The following is a 19,532-nucleotide window of genomic DNA, read 5'->3' as shown; positions in this document are numbered from 1 at the left end:
TTGGTTTCACATGTCTGCCAGTTTTTCAAGTATTTCCATGAACGACCTGGCTTATCAGAAAATTTTCTAAGAAAGAGGATGTAGCTCATTATGAGTGTGCATTCCTACAACGCCTCAGGCCCTGGTTTTCTATCCAGGCACCGAGAAAAAGAAAAACAGAAAGGAAAGTGCACTTGTGTTTAAAAACAATCAATGATTCTGAAATGAATCTAGGTCATTCATATGAATGACTCACCTTCATGCCATGATATCTCTATACCTGATCATTTTGGAGAGAAAAATTTACTCACTGCAGGTTGCCCAAAATTCTACTAGTTTTTCCTGTCTCTAGTCACTTTCTACCAGTAATCAGTCTTTCACATTTTGTTGGAAGGCAGACAAGTGACAGCAGGGGACTGCATTCTCTTGGTTTGCCTTTTGCTACCTTCTACCTAGCTAATGTCTTTTGTTCCTGCCTCTTTTCCCCTTTCCTGAAGTTTCTCAAAAGCAACCTCTGAATCAGTGGTATTTATTCTGTATTTTTTAGGGTTTCTGTATGGATTATTCCCCCTCCTTCCTAACTCCCATTTAGACTATATATCTTTGAAATATAATTCCTGGGTCTTCAGTTATGTAGTCCTTACCATGAGACATGCTCCGAATTAAAGACACTTGTTTCACATGATCTAGTTATACACGTCCTGAAGTCTATGTTTCAATTACTCTGCATTCAGATTTCGTATAGTAAAATTGTTTCCCTTGGTACTTACATTGTGGTCTGGAATCATTTAAATGTAATGGAAATGGAGAAGCAAAAAACAGCTGAGTCAGAATGTGCATTTTGAATAAGGTTCCCAAAGGATGACTCATTTAAGTTTAAGAGTTCTGGTGTGCACTTAGGCCTTCTTCTAATTTCCTTCCCTTACCATCCCTTCCAGGAATATAACCCCAAGTTTTACCCCATGATGTTCTCCAGAATGATGTTTGATAAGAATTCTTTTTTTTTTTAATCTTTCCAAGGACATTTTAGAAATCTATAGGTTTGGGAATCACTTCTTAATTACATTTATAAACTTTTCTTCTTCCCCACTACGTGTCTTGCCCTATAAGCAGTATTCTATGTTGCAGCAACATCATCTATAAAATAATGTACACAATTGACTGATCTTATGGTTTTATAATTGTTTGTGCTAAAACAATACAAAACAAAATGAAACAACTTTTCTCTGTGTGTTATGTCTCCACTTCCAGATAATTTTCCAACAGTGACTAACACTGGAATCATCATGGGGAGATTTTATTCAAACCCTCAGTCACATTTGGAAAACAGCATTCAAATTCCTCCCACATTTTAAATGCACCGTTCTCTTTCCTTCTCGGGTATGTCTTGAATATCCCTGCATCCACTTTTCATTTTCCTTCATTTCCTTAATGGACTCTCTGCCTTTGTCTTTCTTCACTTCCTCTCCTCCTCTCCTTTTTCTTATTTCCAACTCTCCTATGATATGTGTGTGTATTAAATGGAAACAATGAGTGACACTCCAAACTATCTGTGGCTGAATCTTCCTTAATAAGATATTCCACTTACTACCAGGGTTCTCTCTTATTCTTTATTATTTAAATGTACATTCCTTGAACAATTAGAATGTACTAGTGTTCATGTTTTAAATCAAATTTTGGCTAGTAAAAATGTGTAAACTTTGTTTCTTACCTTTGACATGATCATCATCCCCCTTTTCTGCTGTGTGAGATACATCACCAGATAAATGGGAAGCACACATCAGTGCAGGAGTCTCAGAGACACCCTGTAAAACGTAATGTCAAGGAGCTGTGTAAATATTTAATAATCAGGAGGCGGCGGCGGCGGCTTCGGGCTCCGTGTCCCCGAGACCCGCTGCAGTGCCTGGGTAGCTAAGGGCCTGGAGAACGAGAGTGGAAAATGCAAAACAACGACATCATAAAACCTGCCAAATCTTCTCGGAGTCAGAAAGGAGCATCTTGCTCGCTTTGGTAGAAAAGTACAAATCTGCGGTGGGATGTAAGAGAAGCGTGGGAGCCGGCGCCCTCAAGCGCGGACCTGGCAAGCGCAGGCCCAGGAACACAGCTCAGCCCAGCTTGTCACTGTGGCTGTCAAGCAGCTCAGGAAGTGCAGGGAGAACATCAAGGCTCTGGCCAAAACCATCATGGCCCGGGAGAGGAGAGAAGACGGTGCAGCGGAGATGTCCCGGGATGGAGAGGCTCGCCAGCGCTGCCTGAGCGGCTGCACTTTCTGCAGGACCCGCCCGAGGAGGAGCCCGAGTACCACCTGATGCCGCAGCCCCAGAGCATTTGCTCTTCCAAATGAGACCTGTGCGATGATGGATGGTGAGCAAGAGCCCATACGTTTCCAGTGCGTGAGGGGTCCTCTCAAACTGCACCCTCTGTTCAGCTGTCAGAATAACAGCCAATGAAAACTACAGAGCAAAACCTCTCAGGAAGGTGCTTTAAAACGATGCATGAGGAAGAACACCATCAACAGACGTCCACCTTACAACTGCACGGATACGAATGAATGAGGTGCATGCGGCCAAAATCCAGCAGATAGAGCGAGTGTGAGGTGGCAGAGGAGGAACACGGTAAAAATGGAGGTTCTCAATAAAAAGAAGAGGTCTTGGGACAGAGAACTGCAAACTTTTACCAAGGAACGGCCTCTTTCTTCTTTTAAGCAGCCCTTGCCCGATTCACCCTAAGACTTTGGGGGTGGCTCCCTCGTAATTATTCTGTGTTGGCAAAGGAAGTCTAGAACACCAATTTGGGGTCAGTAACCTGTAACAGAGCTACAACTAGGAAAAATAGAGTGGTAGTAGTCACTTATTTAAGAATGCATTCAGGTAGACAGCTGCACCCTCTGTACCCCTTAAGTGGCAAAGAAGCTCTTACAGTTTCTGAAAAGCATCTAATGTGTGGTATAATCCTAAATGTAATGTATCTTAATTAGAATTCATACAAGAACCATGTGTAAGTGCTGTGTCTTTTTTAATCAAATGCAAGTGTGACTATAAAGGAGTGTGACTGATTTTTTTCTTTTTCTTTCTTTTTTCTTTGTTTTAAGCAGATAGTAGAACTTTTCTATCAAATGAATGCTCTCCCCTTGAAGGCTGCCCAGGGTGGCTCACATATGTCTCCAGTGGCTGTGCTATTGCTCAGAACTTGCTGGAGGGCTTTAAGGAACCTCCACAAGAGCTGCAGGGCCTCTTTCATTTTTTCCAGTACCACCCTCTGAGTGTGGATTTTCTGTTTCCAAACAGCCCAGCATTTGAAAGGATAGTTTCTAATGTGGCTCATAAACTGCCTTTTAAGGCTCTTTCCCAAAGAGGAGTTCCAAGTACTCTCTCAACAGTGGAGACTTTTGTTTCAAACTAAGGATATAACAACTTTGAGGGAGAAATGTTTATTTAGGTTTATACATTGTTGTTTTATTAAAAAATAGATTTGCAAAAAAAATAATAATCACTCTTTAGTCATCAATGAAATTTATACTTTTGGAATCAATCAATTAAAATTTGGAAAAGAGAGATGGAACAAAAAAAATTCCCTAAAGAGAAACTGGCATATGCTATCCAGGTATATCTGACCTCATATCTTCATATAGCTATTGATTTGATAAAACCAGGATGAAGGACATAGGAAAAGTATTCAAAGACAACACAATAACAGAAATGTACACACTCTAAGGGAAATAAATTCAGTGTAACCTACACTATCTCACATTCCCCGCAAGCACAAAAATGCATCAAATATATACATAATATTATGTATATATCTTAGTCTTAAGATATATACATAATATTGTACTGCATTACACATTTAAGCACTTGAGAAAAGTCTTTAGTCTGAAGCTATGAGACTTGGTGTGAATAGAGAGTTTGCATTACGCCATGTTGAGTGAAAATGAAGCCCTGTTGGACTTGCCTCACTTAGGTCACCACAGTCTTACAGAATCTGAAGCTCTTTCAGCAAAAGTCTTGCTGAGAGGAAATCTAGTTTACTAAACTCTCAGTGTAGGATGAAAGAATGTTTCTGTATTTTAGCTTTTCATTACAGCACATACAAGTTGTGTAATCAGTATGTTTGCACTGAAAGGGAATTCAAAAGTAGACCAGTGAAGAGACATGGCATCAGAAAATCATATAGCACTTCCTGACAATTTTTCAGAGCCTGAGACATACTGAACTGTGTCAGTTCCAGCTGAAAAAGAGGGTCTGTGGGCATATACTTGGAGAGACACGAATAGAGAGCCTGAGACCAAATAACAACCAGAATTTTGTCTTTTAGAATACTGAATGAATTCACAGGAGAAATATCCTGCTGCAGTGTTGGGGGAAATTGCCTTGGATAGAAAAAAGGAAGCTCCCCTCTAGTGAGCTGAGGAGGAGAAGTTGACCAACCCTATCACTTAATGGAGCATGGAAGTAGAGATACACTTACCCTCACACATTGTTTGTGAGGCTGAAAATTAGAAATATCACTCTGGAAAGCAGTGTGGAGGTTTATCAAGAAAACTTGGAATGTAGGCACCTAAACACCACGCCATACTACACCCTGAAATTTATCACAAAGAACTAAAATCAGCATACTACTGACACAGGTCAACACCAGTGTTTGTGGCAGTGCAGTTTACAATATGCACGTTATAGAACCAGACCACAGGAAGGATGGAGGTATTGCAAAATCTTGCCAGCAGCATCACAGGGATTGGACAGAAGCCTTGTTTACTCAGGGTCAATTTTCTAAGCATTTCTCATAGAAGATCAGAAATTCCACCATTTAAAAAAAATCTTTCCAATACTTTACAGTGTTACAAATTCAGTGCATCTGGAAGCACACCATCAAACTCTACATGCTGGTCCGAGAGAGAAAATGAGAAATAGAGATGCTGAGGGCTCTGGGCAGCTACAGCATGTCTTGCAGTCTACCAGAGGACTAGAAAAACGCAGATCACATTTCTTTTGATGTGGTGTTTCCAGTTCTATTTTATGAATGCCAAGGATGTGTCTGGTAGAAAACTGCTGGCAAGCAGCACCATACATATGAGCAGAGATCCCAGGCATGGTCAATCCAACATGATCAATACATTTTGGATTATTTGCTCCCACTTATAACACAGAGGTGGTTGTAAGCACTTTCTGGAATACAGTGGAGCCCTGTGATCAAGTCCCTTTAAGAAGGGTCTGAGTGAGACACAGAAACCACTGCACATCTTGTCTCCCCAAGGCACAGCTGCAAGCTGTCCTCACAGCATGGTGGCTGTCCAACCTGACACTGTGGGCCTATGATGGAGACTGAAGGGAATGTGCTAGAAACACGTCAGCAAGGGGTGTGCTGTGCCAACTGGACCATTTATACAATAGAGGGCAAATGGGGCACTGCACATTTCAAACAGGTGTTTCGAAACGTGTGGCAGTGAGGGAGAAGATTTGTGTTAGAATTCAAGAGGCAGAAAGGTTCACAAGTGCTGGGGCAAGATGTTGTGAAAAGTAGCTTCTTGCATTTTTAGAAAAAACACAGGTTCTGCAGAAAGATTCCCATCTCCCAGGCTCAAAGAGAGCCCTAGGAAATCTTCAGACACTTGCAATCTTGCACACCCCTGAGATCGCTGAAGCAGGAAGCCAGAATCAGGGTCTGCATCTACTCCCCCAGTTCAAAGGTTGAGAGCCTTTATCAGACCCCATCCCTGAGAAATAAAATAAACAAATGAACAAAAAATAAAAGTGACTGAGAGTGGGTTTTTGCCTGCACTGGAAAACATCCCTGGGCATAAATGAGGAAAGCTCCGCTTGTACACTCCACTACCATGTTAGGCATGTTGCGGCTGGGGCAGATAAGAAAAGAGCTGGGCTACGGTTGCCTCCCAGAAATCCCATCATGGTATTGGTTTCCATAATTAAGGGGTCCTGGGCAGAAATTTCCCAATTTCAATTCCATTAGTGAAGAGAAATTTTTAGCTTTTCCTGTTGCTCTTGGCTTTTGTGTCAGTTATTGTGTATGGGGTTTCCTCACTATTTCTTCCTTCGTGTTTCTTCCCATTTTCTAAGGTTTCTGGTACTTTCTTGTATTTTTCACCTGTATCACCTTTTCTTCACACTTCAAATATAATACTTTCTCATTTTTATTACTTTTTCTTCTTATTTCTCCCTCAATCGAAGTTTAATCATATCAGTTTCATTCTCCTTCCTGTTTGAACTGCATCCTAATAATTTGGTTAATACAAATGCCTGTTTATTCAGCCAGGTGTACATTGTCATTTCTTATATCAACTCTTCACTTTCTGAATTTAAGGGAGTTCAGTTTAAACAAGCATTTTCCTAATAGGTGATATATGTTTGGCTTTTAATTGTGATTCTTACTGTAGTTTATTCTCTACCCTGGTAGAGAATTGTCCTGGTGAACCTGGCACCTTGGTCATTTTAAGTTGGGTATTGGATATTGAGACATCACCTTTGCCCAGGGAACACCACAAAGAGAAAGCTTGCTCTAAAGTACTTACACATATGCTTGGAAGAGTAATCCATGCAAATGCATTCAGCACCTCAGTCTTACTACCACAGACAGCATGAGAATTTAAGGCACGGAACACCTCAAATTCCTTAACTCTCAAATAACAGCATTCAATCACATTTTTTTAATCTCTCACTAATTAAGTTGGACAAAGATGTTTAATAATATTGACTGATTTACTGCATGGAAAGGAAAAAAAAAAACTAGACAGTTCTTGCTGGTTCCAAAAGCGATCATCAAATTTTGGAATATTTCCATCTCCCTATTAGGATATCTTGTGGAGGCTATTACTTGCATTGGCATAGACACTGGTGTCTAGGCAGTATGAAAGTCTTTATGCTTGTCATGTAACTAAAGCTGAGTCACCCGGAATGACCATCATTTACCATAAATGACATTATCTATGTTCATTTTTTCAAATGGCTATTCATCAATCCAATTAATTTTAAATTTCTCATCATTTAAGTAGGTTAGAATAATGGAATCACAAACAATATTCAGATAAATTTCTTCCTCCATCATAAGGATAATGTTTACTATATGTTACCATAAATTGTAATGCTATTTTCAAGTCCATAACCAGTCACATTCTAAATATTAAATTTTCATCTTTGGATTTCAAAACAGTATTATGGATGACAATTTAATTTGGCCTTATTTAATTTCTTAAAACAAGGTAAACAGGAGGAAATCAAGAATTTAATAGTATGTATGTACGCACCTGTGGCTGGTTAGTCTTGGTTCCACAATCATTTTGCTCATCCTCTTCAGATAGGTCCCAAAGTGATTCAGCTGAAAAATGTGTATGATTTATTTAAAATACTTGGAAAATTTAGAAAGAGTGACAGTTTTTTTGAAAATATAAAGTAATTATAAGCCTGTTTTAGGTAATTACTTGCCTCTCTGTTTTATTTTGGAGGTATACTTCTGGTGATTTAACCCCATATGTCTTTGCAGCCCTCAGTAAGCACTCTGTTACTGAGTTGTACTCAAGAACCTATTTTTGCTTTGGAGACTGGGTTTCTATGAAGTGTTGCAACTGGTCTGACACATCCCATGTTCCTGTCTCATCCTTCCAAATTACTGGGTTTAAGAGCTGACTCACAGTATGCAGTAAACATTAACTACTTTTGGGAATGCATTTAGTGATACGAAACTTCCACAGGTGACCTGGCAAGGCACTACACATCACCAAGTTCAACACACAAAAATACCTCCAAGGTATATGCACTCAAGATGAATTAAAAATTGTCAGGAGTAAATTTTAAATCTACTATATAAATGTGGGAATTTCCTCTTCTTTTCATCATAACTTTTTATTAGCATTCACATTTATCAGAAAAACGTGTTCTTCTGGTTGTTCAGTCTTACATGGTTCTGGATCTCCTGTCGTAAAGAGCCTTTTCTTTCCCTGGGGTTGTGATGGGCTGACAGAACTGGCTCCAAGAGAATGTTATAGGCCAGACTCTAAGGGAACTGACAAAACAGACTCCATTTTGCTCTGAGACTCCATGTTATGTAGGAAATAAGCTTCTCCCATGGGAACACCCCGCCTCTGTGCCCATCCTCAGTACAGAATCACAATTCCTATGTAAAGAAAAATTGCTCTCTTTTGATCCCTATTGCTCCTAAACAATGTACCATGTGAACAGTGATTGTGTGGATATTAGTAACCATTCTTTAGTTTGTACCTAGGTAAGGGTCATTTTGACCCACTTCCCCCTCTGTTGATGATCTCATGAAGTTTGTAATTTTGAATCATAGCAACAGACACTTATGATTGATGTGATTTTTGGTATAAGAACCTCTACAGCCCTGTGGTTAGGGCTGTTCTCCCAAAAGCCATTTTTTGGGGCATTGTGTGAGACAGTCAGCTGGCCGGCTTAATAAAGACTCTCAAATTTGGACTTCTCAGTGGTAATCGGTCTGTTCTTAAATTGTGCCCCATAACATGGTCACCTCAACATCCCAGCAACTGTTTCACTGGATATCTACCAGTTGTCCAGTAAATTATTTGTTCCCCTTACTAGTCCATTGGCTCCTGGACTTGAGGGACCTCTTTCACAGCACCCATAATCAATTCAGCTTCTTGCAAATGAGAATAGCAAAATAAAAGGTGCTAGGGATAGTGCCTTTCCTGGAGATAAGACACAGTAGAGACTTATGGAGGGAGGTTACCAGCCAGAAAGCACCAAGTACTGAGAGCTTGAAAGGCTGTAGCTGGACACAGAGACAAGTATTAAATGGGTCAGTAATTGTCTCAAAATATAGGAACTGGTGAGGAGTAATGCTTGAGAACAGTGAAGACATGAGAAAGGATAAAGAGGTAGGCAAATCTCATATTTTGAGCTATTTCTAGGTAATTTAAAAAGCTTGTCCTTTCATGTTCTAAAGAGAGGTTCGCAGTCACATCTGCATTGTAGTTAGATGACTCCAAATACTGGGGAAAGTATTTGAAAAGTATGAAAAGCATAGGAATGTACAGAGATGAATAATAAGGCAGAAATGCAAATTAGAGGGAAACAGGCCAGAATGAAGGGACTGTTCCAGGAAATATAGATATATCATTTTCAGTGACCACTGTAGAATAAAATTTCATTCAATAAACAAAGGACAAAGCTGAGTCCATGGAATATTGGACTCTGGACTGTTACAGAAGCTTTCAAATAAAATGTCAATTCTAACAGCAACTGTTTAAATTGTTTCACTTTACCATGTTGTATTTCTGTTTCACATTTTCCTATATAAAGGGAACTCATTTAGATACATGGTAGGCAATTTCTTGAATCTTGAATTTACCAAACCCTCCAATGAATCAGCATAGTCTGTGGGAAAAGTGTTGTGGTAGAGTGACTGCTTAGTTTGTGAAATTATCTGTATTCATTTCCCACCATTGAAAAGTAAACAAAAATAAACAAATAAACATCAAGCAAAGAAAACATGAAAAGGGAATATACACAATGTTTTCTGTAAGTAATTTTAAATTTAGTCTTGCTGGGAAAACAAAATCTCCACAAAATAGTAATTTCCTACAAACACTCTATTATTTTTACAGGAAATGGATAAAATATAAATTACATGATAATTCATTGCATGACTTATTACAGACATAATTAATTACATGAGTGATTACAATCACATAATAAACTGGTGCATTATATACAACAGAGGTTCAATACAATATGGTAGTTATCATACTAAAACTGAAATTAAATTTTAAATGGGTTCTTGTTTTGCAGTCTGTCCTTATTGCCTAGGTTCAAACAAACATTTTTATGTCCATCTCCCAAGAATTGGAAATTACTGTCCAGCTATAAAATAAGCATTTTTTTTTTTAAATCTGGGGGAAAACACAGCCTCACAATTCACCTAAAAGGTATAAGGATTCTGATTGTGGAAATGTCTGAGACAAATTTTTTTTAGCAATCATTTTGGTATGTATTTAAAGATCTACTTTTAAGCTTGCATGACCAATATAGATGCCAGCATATTTTTGCATCAAATCCTCCCACTACTTGGGAAAATATTCTAGCACTTCAAATATTTAAATATAGTTTTTTCTAGAGAACTTGTATGGCAAAATTCACCTTCTTTGAATATGCTTGCTCTTTTCTTCCTTACTTTTTTCTTTGGAACAAAATATCTTCTGTCAATGAGAGGCTGTATGGGTTTGGAAAGAAGATATTAAGTACATGTTGTACATTTTATATAATATGCAGTTAATAATAAAATATAAATATTGAAGTTTAATTACCATTATGAGAGAATGAGCAAAATTCTGAAACCCTGAAAAAAAAAGAGATATAAAATGCACAAAACATGAATATAATAAACCCACCCATACATTCACCCTCCTGAATCAACACTGAGCCAAATTACATGAGTTAGCTGTGATAAAGGATACTTTAGCTTTTGGATTACTGTGTTTGTTTGCTGTGTTTTGTTCAGTACATCAAAATGACTTAAATATTCTGGAAAAAATATCAAATATTGGTTCATTTAAACATGAAGTTAAGTTTACAAAAGTGAGATTATATTTCCAATTAACATGAATAAAATAGACAATGCTTATATGCCAATTAAAGGTAGAGGGATTAAGGGAATGAGGAGGTCCAATCAGAGGAGCAAAGCTGGATCTTTAGGGCAAAAATATATAAAATAAAGAAAAACTCTTAACCGTGTGTTTGTTTAATGTAGACTCTCAGAATTATTTAATCAACTTTATTACAGCTAAGCATATTGTTACTCCATTTGTTCTCCATTTTAATAATCCTACATCATGGTCCAGTGGAAAGTATAATTCATTCCCATTGAAGAAAATTCTCTGAACTTAACAGCATACATATATACTTATTAAAATATTCCATTTTTTCTTACCCTTGCCAGACACGGGTGTATCTTCTTTAATTGTATCCTCTGGTTTATCTAATTTAAAGTCTCTTGATTCACTCACATGAGATGTCATAGGAACCACATCTAATAAATAATGTGTAAAAATCATAAAATATTAAAATGTGGTTATCCAAAGTGAACTAAAAATGTCAATTGTCAGATAAGAATAACCTTTTATATTTCAAATTCTTTGGCATATATTCATAAAATAAGACTTTTGGTATTTAAATAATAATCCTATAGAGTCTCCTATTTACAAAATGAGCCTGTCTTGGTATATTTTGTTAGATTTTTAGGATTTTCATGAAATACCTATCCTATCAGAAAATTAGCTATCTATATATGAAGATGTAGCTCAGTAATAGAGTGCATTCCTATCATGCCAAAAGCCATGGTTTCAAAAAAGGAAAAATTAGCTATCTTTTAACATGTCCTGTGCTTCTGAAATGCTGTTTCTCATCTGAACTACTGACTTTGATGGCATGTACTTCCCTATATTTGACAGTTATGGAGAAAAGAAATAAATAGCAGCAGATTGCCCCAATTCTACCCATTTCCCCTGCTTACAATCTGTCTGGTCCAGTAATAGTCTCACCTTTGGTTTGAATGCAAATATTCTGAAACCAAATGAAATGAATTTTCTCACTTTCCTCATCATTATCTTGAAAATTACCTATCTAATTTCTTTTGTTGCTTCTTCTTTTCCCTACCCTTTGATTTTTAAAAGCAGCCTCTAGATCTGTAGTCTTGATTCTTTTTATTTTACATTCTTTAGATTATTTCCAATACTTTTTCTTCCCAATTCAGCAACTTTATCTTAAAATATAATTTCTATGTCTTCTTCATTTTATCCTTCCCCTTTGCCAAAATACATACTCAGAATGAAAGTAAGAACTATGCTTTCACTTGATCTGCTCATGCCCTGAACTAAGACACAATGGCTCTTCATTTAGGTTTCCTAAAGACCAGTTCATTTGCTTGAAACTCAGAATGTGATCTGTGAATCAGGAGCATTGGAAACATCTTTGAATGTATTAGAGTGTAGAAGCAAAGACTTTCTGGGTCAGAATCTATAGTTTGTACATGGTTCCAAATAAATGATTCACTAAAGTTTGAGAGTTCTTCTTGTGTATGTTTACACTTCTATTCCTCTAACTTAACTTGCCTATTTGATGTTTGTTTTTGTTTTGTTATCTTGTTTCTGTTTTTGTTGGTACTTGGGAATGACCCCAAATATGTTTAACTACTGAGCCACATTCCCTGCCCTTTTAAAGTTTTATTTAGAGACAAGGCCTTGCTGAATTTCTTAGGCCTCATTAAATTACTGAAGCTGGCTCTGAACCCAAATCCTCTGGTCTCAGTCTCCAGAGCTGCTGGGAACATAGGCATGTACCACCATGCTGGGCCACTTAATTTACCTATTTGAAATTCTCCTTATTTGTTCCCCAAATTGTAGGTGCATTAAAATTCATAATCTTTCCTGGGATGTTTTATCAGGCCATGATTTTGCTGATCATTCCACAATATATCCTACCCTTTTTATTTTCAGATCATATTACTTTAGACTACATTTACTGTTGCAGGAAGTGGGAGATAGGCCCCCCCACATATATATACATATATATATATATATATATATATATATATATACATATACATACATACATATATACCATTTCAATCTTTCTCTTTATTTTCATTTCTTCAACTATTAAAAATACTAGTGCTCAAGTTTTAAACAAACATTATAGTCAATGATTTTATAATGAGTTGTTCTTACCTTCTATATGTCCATTTACACCATGCTTTGCTCTTTGATGTTCATTGCCAGGAACACCATTCTGAGAAACAATCTGAAAGATAGTTTCATGAAACTATTATCAATAACGAGTTGCATGAAGATTTCCTAATCGCTATTCAAAGCAAACACCTAATTTTAGATTTGAAAAAAATTAGACTTAAAAACTAGAGAAGTACACATTTAAAATTGAAACATTTTATATCAGATTGTCATATATTCCCAGATAATCAGTCATATATTATATTAATTTGCCTACTAACTCTATAAAATCAGGATAGAAAGAAAATAGAAAAATATTTTCCAACAGAACACTAATTGACGTGCATAGTTCCACAGGAAGTAACTTCATTATACCTCACCCTACTCATCACTTACCACTAAAAATAAGAGGAGCTTCTAACATGTGATATAATATATGTAACTTTACACACACACACATACACTTTCTACACATCATTAAACATTTAAAGCATTCTAATTACAAGCTTAATTTTGAAATAAGATTTTGTTATAGAGATTGAATGATGTCACATGAAGTAGAAAATAAGCCCTGTTCCACTGCTTCATTTTGGTAAATAAGGGATTACAGAAATATAAGTATCTTTTGGTAAAACTTTTACTGATAGGATAACTAGTTTATAAAAATTATAAAGTTGCTTTTTAAAAAATCCTCTTTATTTTACCAATATATGAGGATGGAGTATGCATCAGTTTCCATGCAAGATAAAATTACAATTATACCAAGGTCAAAAAGCATATACATAGAGGCATACAGTTGTTACTGACTGAAAACTGAATTTGAGTCAAAGAAACTAGTGTTTGTCTGCACAATGAGGTAAGAGGCAAACACTGAAGTGTGATTACAAAGAACCAATGAGCAGATAAAACCAAGAAATATATTTTTTAAAGTAATAAAGAGTTGATTAAAGAATTTAAATGCAGCCGTGTCAAGGGGTAACTGGCTAAGTGAAAGGTCCTCTCTGGTAGGCCCACAGCCTCTATAATCTCAAGAAAGGCGTAACATTGAATTCCATTAAAGAGTTTCAACAAAGGAGAAGCTGGATTCTGCCTGAGACGTCAAGGGAAAAGAGGTGCACTGCAGATTCTTCTCAGCAGAATCATGAGTGCCTATCCAGGAGACTTCTTCACTTGGAATCCTTTTTCTAGACTTTCTTCATGGGAGATCAGAAACCTGAAAATAAAGCCTGGTCTTTATTTTATTTCTAAGACCTAACAATGACATAAATTCAGTAGGTCAGGAGGCACCCACAACACAAGTCAGACTCTATCTAGGATAGAAACTGAGATAAAAATCTGCAGGGAGCTCTGCAAAGCTACAGTCCTGGTTACATGGTCCATCAAGGGAAAGAAACTGAGGTGAGTTTCATTTAATTGTGCCTGGAGAAACTATGTGACAGTGAATTTCAGGATTGGTTCTGATGGAAAACTTGCTTCTAGAATCTCCACAGTAGTGAGGAGATCTCCCAGGTCTGGCCATCTCACTATGTTCAGAGGCATTTGAAGGAAGAACCCCACTTCTATAACTGAAGCAATTATAGCCAATTCCCTGGTGATTCACTGAAGTGGTTCCCCTTTAGAAAGGTTCCATTGATGGTAATCTGTCTTTGAGAGATCAGAATCTCCACTTTTTTTTAATCACCAAGACACAGTGGCTGCCTCTCTTTACTGGAATTGTCAGTGTTCACCCTTTTTGTCCAGATTAACAGGGTAGTGTTGAAAACTGTGGTCAACAGAAAGTATGGTGTGCTGGTTGGCTACCTTGTAAAATGAAGGAAAGTGAGGACACTTTCCTTTTAAAATGGGTTTTTGAGATTAGTAACAGGAAGGAATATCAGTTGTGTGTGGTTTTGTGAGGAAGAATATTCTTGGAGTGCTTGGAAAGGTCTTGTGAAAAGCTTGTATCCTGCATTTCCCACAACCAAGCAAGGATCCTACATGAAGTCTACTTCTATCATGCTTAGAGAGAGTAGGAGCAAACCCTACAGAGAGTTGGAACCTTGCATAACCCTGAGCTCATTGAAAGTAGTCTTAAATTGGGATTTTTGGTACAGACTGACCCACAGACCCCCATATGTGAGAATTTTTTTTTTTTGACAGCTTCTACTATACCCAGATTTCCATCCCCAGTGACACAAAAACCAATACTGTGGATGATTAACCTCTTCACATGAAAATGGTCCTGTAACACTTCCTAATAGGCAAGGATGAAAGTATAGAACATTTAAGACTTTACAAACAGTATTGACCTGTTTGGGCTAGAATCAAGAATAACTACAACTCTAGTTTATCCCCAGAAAACCCACAACATGGTGAATTCTAAAACAAGAATTTGTGGAAGGAACTGTCAACATTTGAATTATATCAGCTAGAAAAATCGTATATTTTCTCGGCATTGTATTTTTAAGTGGCTTTTTATGGTTTTCCTTCATCATTTGTTTTTTTCTCTTATTTACATAATCTTTTGTTTTATTGTTTTCTCTTTGTATTGTTTTCTTCTTTTTCATTTGCATTTGCCCCATTTTTATTTTTTATTTTTCTGTCTTCATTTTCCCTTTTTCCATCTAATCAGCTTTTTTCTATACATTTTGGTATTAATTTTAGAACTACTACTGCCTAAATTTTGTAAGTGCTACACCTCTTCTTCACTGGTTACTGGAGTTGTAGAGATCATTGTAAAATGTTTTTATTTTGGTTATAAATCAACATGTGCTTTGCTTCTAAGTTGTTGCTATAACTGGTGGTTATTTTTTTCTCCTAAAGTGTTTTGGATTACTGGTCCCAGCAGTTTTGTCAATGAGTTGGACTTTGAAAATGAAATGTAATCTCTGTTTACGGCATATCCAAAGAGAAATCTCCTCAACAAAATAACCCACATCTAAGTGGGGAAGAGAAATATATTTGAAGATAGGCACAAAACTTTGCATATTGAAAACAGGAAATGTGAGAAAGCCAGGCACTAAGACACTACCCAAAGTGTTTAATTCCCTAATAACTTAATCTACATACATAGATGTGGAGAATATGTTGGACAAAGAATTTACACAATTTATTGTGAAAATAATTAAGAAACTCAAAGACTAAGAAATAAATTAATGAAGGCAATACAGGTTTTGAAAGAACATTATAAAAAGGAGATTCTGAAAAAAAAACCAAGCAGAAAATTTGCAAATGATAAGTTTATTAACTCAAATCAAAGTCCAAATGGGAAGTATTACCAATATACTGCATCAGGCAGCAGGAAGAATGTTAAGACCTGAAGACAATGTGGACGAAGTAGAGTTTTCATAAAGTAGTATAAAGGCGAGACTTTAAAAACAACATACAAGAGTTCTAGGATAATTTTAAAAAAGACCAACCAAAGACTAATTTCTTGAAGGAAGGAGTGCATATACAGACTAATGACAAAGAAAATTTGTTTGGTGAAATTACACAAGAAAAAGTTCCTTAATTGTGGGAAAAAGATGGACATTCAGGCACAGAGAGCATTTAAAAAGTCAAATAGACATGACCAAAAGAGAACCTATTCATATCATATTTTGGTCAAAATGCCAAAATTAAGAGCAAAGGAAGATTTTTACAAATTCAAAAGAGAAGCACCAAGTCATTAATAAATGGCAATGCATCTGGATAACCCTAAAGGTCAACAGAACTTGCAATAATGTATTTCAAGCACTGAAAAGAAATACTGTGGTGACATCCCATCCTCCACCAATGCATATTAATTAAGCTACTCCAGAGAACCTCACCACAATTGTTCATATTAACAAAATGTCAGCAGAGATCTCTGTAAAAGGGCTCAAATTAGATGTCCTATTTCCTGTTGCTCTGCTCTGTCTTGCTAAAACTCAACCATGGATTAATGGATATCCTCTGCTTTTATGGTATAATCTGTAAAATCTCTGACAGTTCTAAGAAATGGAACAATAAATGCCTTCTGAGAACTCAAAGAAAAAATTGCTTTTAAGTAGACTCCTGAAAAAGTACACACCTCTAAGCACCCCCCAACCAGCACCATATAAATATAAAGTTCAATGTATTTCTAGAGTTGGCATTCAGAGGGGAATTTGTTTTAGGTGAAAGCCCCCTCTGGACCAGCTGCAGTCAATAAACTTGCTTTCTGCTAATTCCTCTGGTATCCAGTCTCATCTGTCCTACATTAATCCTGCCAAACTTCATTGTTATCTGCATCAAAGTTATTGTTCAGAACCAAAGCAGAGAAAAAGATTTTCCAAAACAAGAAAAAACTAAAATAATCTATGAAAACCAAGCTACTGTAAGCTCGAGGGCAGGGCTGGTGGCCAGAAAAGAGTAGACAGAAAGAGGCTGAAGCAAGTTTTATTGGAATTTGGCTCTCGGGCCAAATTCCCAGGCCCTGGGGTATAGGTCAGTGGGGAGAACTGGAGAAAATCACACATGGCCCAGGCTTCCCAGAGTCTTTATAGGCTGGAATAGGCAGGGGGTCCTGCTGAGTGATAGGTGGATGTAAGGGTCAGAGGAGTATATTTGCCCTTGTTTGATTGGTCACTCTTTGATGTGCTGCCTCTTTCCTCAGTCATTTTGTTCCCCCTTATATAGCCACTCAAATTCTGACCTAACATCCTGAACTTCCTGCACATTAGGGGGCATCAAGGGGGACAAATATGTTTGGGTTGTAGGTCGGTGGGAAGGTGGCTATAAAGAGTGTAGGAGCATCTGGTTGTATTTCACCCTGGCAACCTCACTCATGCCATTATGGGCAAGCCTGAGAAGACAGGGAGCAACCATTAGCAGAAATCTTATCACAAAGAGGGGAGTAAGAGTAGAGTTCAGCATTCCTGGCCGGCGGTCATTTGATCATTGTTGCTTCAGTCTTTCACTCAGATGCCTGAGAGTTTCGACGTTCCTGATCATCCAGTTTCATTGATGTAGTAGCAGCATTCTTCTCTTAAGAACAGACTTATTCCCCCTTTGTCCACTGTCAGAAGATCTAGTGCTGTAAGGAAACTTGAGCAATAGATGTTATTTGTCTCTGTAAGGATGCCAGGGAGGCAGCAGATGCCTCTACCGCCTCTTGGAGTTGCTGTTCTAACTTTTGGGTGGCAGCGACTGCATAACCGAGTCCCACTAAACCTGTGTTCAGTAGAGATCCCTATACTTCTGTGACTCAGGGCTAGATCATCATATGAGCAAACTTAGATTAAGCCTACCTGTGTCACTGAGGAGGATCTGTAGGCCTTAAACTGATTAAAAATTCCTGACTCTGCCAGTTTCTCTTGATAGTTATCAGGTACACCTGCCTAAGAATCTCTCTTGTAGCTTCCAGTCTGTTTATTCTAGGGGGTTAACACAAGTGTACATCTTATTTTGCATTTAACTATTATTTCTTTTAAATGCCCAAGAATGGCTATATTTTGGTTTAACTGTTTTGCTAGGTGTTTAAGACCAAACTGGTCAAATGGACCTGTTCCTGTCTGTTAAGAGTCAGCTGAGTTCCCACAGGGGTCACTTGTAGGGAACTTAAGAGCAGCTTCTTAGCTCCTTTAAGGGCCATTCATTAGGCAGTTTCTCCTCAATGAGGTGGCTTCCCTTGGAAGCATCAGGTAAGTCTCTCGTTTTCATGACCCTCCTCTACAGCAGGTGCACTGCTTGGCTTTTCATCCTCCAGTGGTCTCATCAATCTCCCTGATCAGGAGCTTGTGTGTCCCAGAGTTGCAAAGCTCCTTAGAGAAGTTCTCTTGTTGCCTGGATTCAGACTGACTCTAAGGGCAAGGATCAAATACTGTTTTTTCTTGGCCTCTGTATTTAATCTCAATCTCTAAGTTTGATTGTAAACATCCAGCAAGTTAGTCTCACCCGTCATAAAGTAAGAGTATTGGGCTTTAAACTTCACTGTCTATGATTTTACAGTTATTCACCCCTTTTATCTAATTGGGGTCTATATTATCTATCCTATCAGCGATGGCTTACTATTTCAAGTTAATTTATATTGTTTGCTCTTGAAGCAGTGTTTCTGCAAAAAATTAATCAGGCAACAGTTATGGACTTTACAAGGAAAATACAAAATGGAATCACCAAAAGTAAAATATTCAGTTTGTGCAATAGCGATCTTGAATTTTGGCTCAGTAATTTGTTATATCCCCTGTTTGAGATCACAGTAATCTTTATAACAAACATCAAACTTTTGAACACAACTTTAAATGAGTTAAATTCTGGCTTACTTTGGTGCCATTCTGACATGCAGCAGGGTGGGAGGCAGAGCCCTACTGCAGGTAAAGTGGGGCTTTTCACATATCTTAAGTAAAGTGTTCTAGTTCTGAAGTTGATCTTTGCCTCTTAGATATCATTTTTAAGAAGTTTCTAAAGAATAAAACTTAACAGACTCAATGTCAAATGTAAATTAGTGTTTTTAAAAGAACCCTTGTCATTTTAACATATAGATTAAACTTTGGTTTATATCAGTACATTAGTATTTGACCTTAGGGAAAACTTTAAATAGCTTTAACTGATTGTCTCATGTACATCTAACCATCTTAGTTACATGGAAACTTGTTGAATTTTGCCCTTTACTTACGCTCAAGACTTTCTTAGCACTTACTTAAACCTTCATGTATTTTATCAAAGACTTTCTTAGCCAGAAACATTCTTTTCCCTTCTACTGTATATATTTCCATACTTAGAACCCTCCGTTCTTCTTTCCTATCTGGTGACCCCCTATGTAGTGAGAAATCCGTTCTCCTTCCAAATAGCCAAATGTGAGTGAGCAATCAAGAAGGCATATTTGGAATTTGTGTAGATGTTAACCTGATTACCTTTGGATAGAATT

General features: G+C 37.3%; 1 long non-coding RNA gene and 1 pseudogene across 2 annotated transcripts in view; both read left to right on the top strand.

Moving 5' to 3' along the window:
- Nucleotides 1–19,532, top strand: part of LOC306643021 — a 657,668-nt gene that overhangs the window by 407,783 nt on the left and 230,353 nt on the right. The gene's annotated exons all lie outside the window — the stretch shown is intronic.
- On the top strand, nt 1,919–2,909 carry LOC306642899 (myb/SANT-like DNA-binding domain-containing protein 3; annotated as a pseudogene). The gene has a single exon. The product of its transcript is annotated as a myb/SANT-like DNA-binding domain-containing protein 3 (transcript).

The sequence above is a fragment of the Sciurus vulgaris genome (genome assembly GCF_902686455.1).
Source record: "Sciurus vulgaris genome assembly, chromosome: 13".
Taxonomy (NCBI): Eukaryota; Metazoa; Chordata; class Mammalia; order Rodentia; family Sciuridae; genus Sciurus; species Sciurus vulgaris.
Note: the sequence above shows the minus strand (reverse complement) of the source record. Positions and strands in the feature narration are given on the sequence as shown.